Raw genomic sequence first — 6,028 nt, 5'->3', positions numbered from 1 at the left:
CTCCTTTAGGATGGACTGGCTGGATCTCCTTGCAGTCCAAGGGACTCTCAAGAGTCTTCTCCAGCACCACAGTTCAAAAGCATCAATTCTTCGGCGCTCAGCGTTCTTCACAGTCCAACTCTCACATCCATACATGACCACTGGCAAAACCATAGCCTTGACTAGACGGACCTTTGTTGGCAAAGTAATGTCTCTGCTTTTTAATATGCTATCTAGGTTGGTCATAACTTTCCTTCCAAGGAGTAAGCGTCTTTTAATTTCATGGCTGCAATCACCATGTGCAGTGATTTTGGAGCCCCCCCAAAATAAAGTCTGACACTGCTTCCACTGTTTCCCCATCTATTTCCCATGAAGTGATGGGACCAGATGCCATGACTGGAGTGGTTAGCCTTCCCCTTTTCTGGCATCTGCCCAACCCAGATATCGAACCCAGGTCTCCTGCATTGCCCGCGAATTGTTTATCATGTGAGCCACGGTTTTTTTTGTTGTTGTTCCTAGTCCACAGTTATTACTACTGGAGTTAGAGGTAGTCAACTTTCATAGTTGCATTATTCATATAGGTTTGTTTTCTTTGTTCATAAAGTTATGGAGGTAGTTCGTAAACCTATGTAGGTAGGTGTGTTTTTCTGTTCTCCTCCTTCCCTCCCCAGGATGTAATGTTTGTAACAATCCATAGAAGGTCTCAGGCTTCCCTGGTAGCTCAGCTGGTAAAAAAGCCACCTTCCATGCCGGAGACCTGGGTTCGATTCCTGGGTCGCGAAGATCCCCTGGAGAAGAGAACAGCTACACACTCCAGTATTCTGGCCTGGAGAATTCCATGCACTCTACAGTTCATGGGAGTCATTTTAGACTCCCTATGAGAATTGCTGATCAAAGTGTATAGTTAACTTTTCATTTATGTTTTGCCAATTTTTGCTTTTTCTCCAAAGACAGTGTACCAGTACACACTCAATGGCACTATATCAACATTTCGCCGTTTCACATGCCCAGCAACTCGTTGTTTTCAGGCTTTTAGAATCTTTGACCGTCTGGGATGTGTGCAATCCATCATTTAAAGTATTTGCATATAATTTCACTGTATGGAGGAGCCATCACTTGTTCAAATCAAAATTCTGGTGTAGGGCGTGTAGACAGTTTCCAATTTTTCTATTTTATACTCAAAGCAGTGGTTGTCCAATTACTTCCTCAAGACAAATTCCAAGAGTGAAAACGCTGGACTAAATGTTCCACACACTGAAATTTTTGATCCATATTGCCCACCTGTCACCTGGAAAGATTTTACAATTTTACATTCTTATCTACAGTATTTGCATACCTTACTCCCAAACGCGTTTCAACAGCAGCTTTTAAAAAAATCTAAGTTTTGTATATACTTAGTATTATCTTTTTTGTTGTTTTTTAAATTTATTTTTTAATTGAAGGATGATTGCTTTCAGAATTTAATTTAATTTTTTTTTTTTTTAAATATGGAACGCTTCACGAATTTGCGTGTCATCCTTGCGCAGGGGCCATGCTAATCTTCTCTGTATCGTTCCAATTTTAGTATATGTGCTGCCGAAGCGAGCACCAGAATTTAATTTTAAAGGCCAAATGACACAAGGCTCTCAGAAGAGCAAAACCCAGGATTTCTTTTTCCCATCCCAGTTCCCACTTGCCAGAATCAACCATTTTAAATCCTTAGCGGTTTCATCTGTTTGCTTCTATAACTCATAATGTGCTTATACTGCTCTTTCTTTGTTTTGTTTTAAACTGTATCAGGCAGGCTAGATGCCCACTCTGATATCAATTTGTCCTCAACCTTCAGAGGTAGCTTAGAATCCCTGAGCTTTCCAAGGTTCTGAAGCATTAAAATGTCCTTGTCCCCACTTGGCTGCTGTTACCTGATCCCCTGTTTTGTCAAGAAGAACATGTCTCTTCTTTTTGTTCCTTTACTGTCATTTCATGGGGTTTTGTGGACAGAGTAGAGATAAATGGATATATTTAATCTGCCGTATTCAACCTGAAATCCGAAGATACTGTAGATTTTATTATCATTATAATTATTATTTAGTCGCACCATAGGGTTTGGGAGACCTTATTTCCCCATTCAGGGATTGAGCCTCTGCCCCTGCAGTGGAGTCCCAACCACTGGACCTTCAGAGAATTTCCGTTACTTAGAAAATTTTTAAAAACTTCGAAAACAATTAGCGTAGTATCTATGTTAGAATGGCCTCTCTGAAAATCAGTTAACACTTGGGACACGGATTGACGTTAAGAAACATGGAATCAGCTGAGCGCCCCCTACTAGAATATCTTGCCCAAAGCAGTCTGACTTTCCCTGGGGCCTCTTTGTTCAGGGCCCAGTGCTTCACAATGGTGGCTGTCCACCAAAGGAGTCAGGGAGTTTCTAAAAATCCTATGCCCAGGACTCCACCCTGGGCCAATTAAATTTTTCTGTGTGTGGTGATTTGGCATCAGCAGTTTTAAAGGTCTTTATTGCTACCAACCCAGTTCCCTCCACCCTCGTGCACACATACTCAGTCATGTAATCCCATGGACTTCAGCCCGCCAGACTCCTCTGTCCATGGACTTTTCCAGGCAAGAATACTGGAGTGGGTTGCCATTTCCTTCTCCATACTTTTTAATACCTTAAGCAGTCAAGAAGGCAAATAAAAAGTTGCAAGTTGGATGTAAGCTTGTTTTCTTTTGGTAAACTTTAAAAATATTCTGTGAATCCTATTCATAATATTATATTATTTTTTAATGCTCAAAATTGTAAAACATATGGAACACTTCTCCAAATTTGTGTGTCATCCTTGCGCAGGGGCCATGATAATCTCTGTATCATTCGAGTTTTAGTAGATATGCTATTGAATTTCTAGCACTGTAACATTATTTTGATTGTGCAAAACCATCTTGGTTATAACGGGGCATCTGAAAGCACAATGAGTACAAATACCTGCTTTATCTCCTAAAAGAAAAGCTTTTAAATTTTTGGATATGACACATTGAGTCTTGTCACTTTGTGTAAGTTAGCACTTCTACTTATAGGAGCTTCTGCCACTGGGATGCGAGCACAGTAGCAGCGCACAACCTCCTGAGACTGGCAAGGTCAGCTGAGGGTTTGACTTACTTGCCATCAACTGCTGTAATCGCAAAATAGATGGATATTGCTCATTCTTGCGTAATATTGACTCCATGCACCTAAAATAGGCTTTAAAGACTTAGTATGGTTCGATGCTCCCTTTACCGTTTAAATGATTTTTGTTATTTAGGTTTATGTGCATAAACACATCATCCAGCCTTCACAGCCTTCAGGGTGGGCACATCAGGCCTTAGATGCCGCCCGAGAACCTCAGAGAAAGCTCGTGAAAATGTAACGTGGTCCTCAGAGAGCCTTGCCTCTGTGCTTGGTAGAGCGCACACTCTGAAATGTGCTGTGAGAAAGATCTGATTTAGCAGGATTATTCGTTGTCCCCCTGGGAACTTGGTTCCTCTTAATTTGGGCCTGTGGAAAGGGGAGTGGGCAACGGGTGACAACTGGAGGCACCCGCAACTGGAAAGCCAGTGTCCGCTGAGGATACTACAGGAAGAGTAAAAAGCACCAGAAAGTTCTGTTGCCCTGAGCGCAGCAGTGCATTGGTGCAGCGCCGTCAACTCCTGCGTGCTCGCTCGGTCGTGTCCAACTCTGACACCCACGGACTGTAGCCCACCAGCCTCCTCTGTCCAGGGGACTTCCCAGGCAAGAATACTGGAGTGGGTTGCCAGTTCCTTCTCTCAGCTCGTGAGGTCCATTCTAATCCCCGGGGGTCTTGGTACCACACAAGACCCCGAGCCAGCAGGTCTGGTGGGGGGGCCTGAGTCCCTGCATATCCAACCGCTTAATTCTCTTTCCTTTTATGAAGCTCCCTTTCGTGAAGCTCATGTATTTTTATGCACAGTATAACTTGTCGGCTGACCCCCAAGCATATAATAAATACTGAAAAATTTCCCATCAAACAGGTTAAAATTATTTTGCCCTTTAAAAGAATAATACTTCAGGGAATTCCCTGATGACCTAGTGGTTACGATTCTGGGCTTGCCCTGCTGTGGCCCCAAGTTCAATCCACGGTCAGGGAAGTGAGATACTGCAAGCCCCACAGTGCAGCCAGAAAAAGAAAAGAAAAAAAAAAAAAGAATAACACTTCAGTTACCTGTGTAATTTACAAAAGCAGAACATTTCACCCACTGATGGATCTATAAAACTGTAGCCTAACTGTATTTTTGTGCTGCGTATAGGAGCTCCAGTGGTGCAATTGGTTAATCTACTTATACCCTGTGTATAAGATCTTATTTTATCCTTTTATTTTCCCAGGGTAACATACAATTAAGCATTAAGACTGTCATGTAAAACTAATAGCAACAACTAACATTTCTATTTTCATTTTAGGTTTTTAATTTTTTAAGGTATTATTTATTTATTTATGACTGCACTGGGTCTTTGTTGCTGCCCAGGTTTTTAAAAATTTATTTAATTGGAGGATAATTACTTCACAATATTGTGACGGTTTCTGTCATACATCAACATGAATGGACCACAGGTATACATGTGTCCCCCCCCCATCCTGAACTCCCCCGTCCTGAACCCCGCTCCCTCCCCACCCCATCCCTCTAGGTTGTCCCAGAGCACCTGCTTTGGATGCCCTTCTTCATACTTCAAACTCCCACTGGCTATCTATTTTACATATGGTAATGTATCTGTCTCAAAGCTGTTCTCTCAAATCATTCCACCCTCTCCTCCCACTGAGTCCAAAAGTCTGTTCTTTACTTCTGTGTCTCGTCTGCTGCCCTGTAGGTAAGATCCAGGTGGTGCTAGTGGTAAAGAATCTGCCTGCCAAGGTAGGAGACACGAGAGATACAGCTATGATCCCTGGGTCAGGAAGCTCCCCTGGAGGAGGGAATGGCAATCCACTCCAGTATTCTTGCCTGGAGAATCCCATGGACAGAGGAGCCTGGTGGGCTCCATAGGGTCCATAGGGTCCATAGGGTCACACAGAGTCAGACACGACTGAAGCTACTTAGTGTGTGTGCTCCTTTGCTGCCCTGCACATACGACCGTGGGTACCATCTTTCTAGAGTCCATATATATACATTAATATATGGTATTTGTCTTTCTTACTTCACTGTGTACAATAGGCTCTGAGTCCATCCACCTGATTAGAACTGACTCAAATGCTTTTTATAAATGAGTAATATTCCATTGTGTAGATGTACCACAGCTTCCTTATCCATTCCTCTGCCCATGGACATGTAGGTTGCTTCCATGTCCTAGCTATTGTAAACAGTGCTGCAGTGAACATTGGGGTACACGTGTCTTTTTCAATTCTGGTTTTCTCAGGGCATATGCCCAGTAGTGGGATTCCTGGGTTGTATGCTGGTTTTATTCCTAGTTTTCTAAGGAATCGCCATACTGTTCTCCACAGTGGTTGTATCAGTTTGCATTCCCTCCAACAGTGGGTTCCCACTTCTTCACACCCTCTCCAGCATTCATTGTTAGTAGACTTTTCGATGATGGCCATTCTGACTGGTATGAGTTCATAGCTCATGGTGGTTTTGATTTGCATTTCTCTAATAATGAGCGATGTTGAGCATCTTTTCATGTGTTTCATTAGTCATCTGTAGGTCTTCCCTTGGAGAAATGTCTGTTTAGGTCTTCTGCCCACTGTTTGATTGGGTTGTTTATTTTTCTGGTATTAAGCTGCATGAACTGCTTGTATATTTTGGAGATTGTCAGTTGTTTTGCTATTATTTCCTCCCATTCTGAGGGCTGTCCTCTCACTTGCTTAGTTTCCTTCATTGCACAACAAGCTTTCAAGTTCAGCCAGTTCCCATCTGTTCACCTTTGTTTTTATTTCCATTACTCTGGGAGGTGGATCATAGAGGATCTTGCTGTGATTTATGTCGGAGAGTGCGCTGCACAGGCTTTCTTTAGGTGCGATGAGTGGGGGCTACTCTCTGCTTGCAGTACGCAGGCTTCTCATTGTGGTGGCCCCTCTTGTTGCAGAGCATG

At 42.8% G+C, this 6,028-nt stretch overlaps 2 non-coding genes across 2 annotated transcripts; both read right to left on the bottom strand.

Moving 5' to 3' along the window:
* Window positions 1-1,460: 1,460 nt before the first annotated feature.
* On the bottom strand, window positions 1,461-1,567 carry LOC122436054. Its single transcript, XR_006267827.1, has one exon. It is a non-coding gene; the product is annotated as a U6 spliceosomal RNA (small nuclear RNA).
* A 1,190-nt stretch (window positions 1,568-2,757) lies between these two features.
* Window positions 2,758-2,864, bottom strand: LOC122436133. Its single transcript, XR_006267901.1, has one exon. It is a non-coding gene; the product is annotated as a U6 spliceosomal RNA (small nuclear RNA).
* Window positions 2,865-6,028: the final 3,164 nt, after the last annotated feature.

Source organism: Cervus canadensis, chromosome X (assembly GCF_019320065.1).
Source record: "Cervus canadensis isolate Bull #8, Minnesota chromosome X, ASM1932006v1, whole genome shotgun sequence".
Classification (NCBI taxonomy): domain Eukaryota; kingdom Metazoa; phylum Chordata; class Mammalia; order Artiodactyla; family Cervidae; genus Cervus; species Cervus canadensis.
This window is presented reverse-complemented; position numbering and strand designations above follow the sequence as displayed.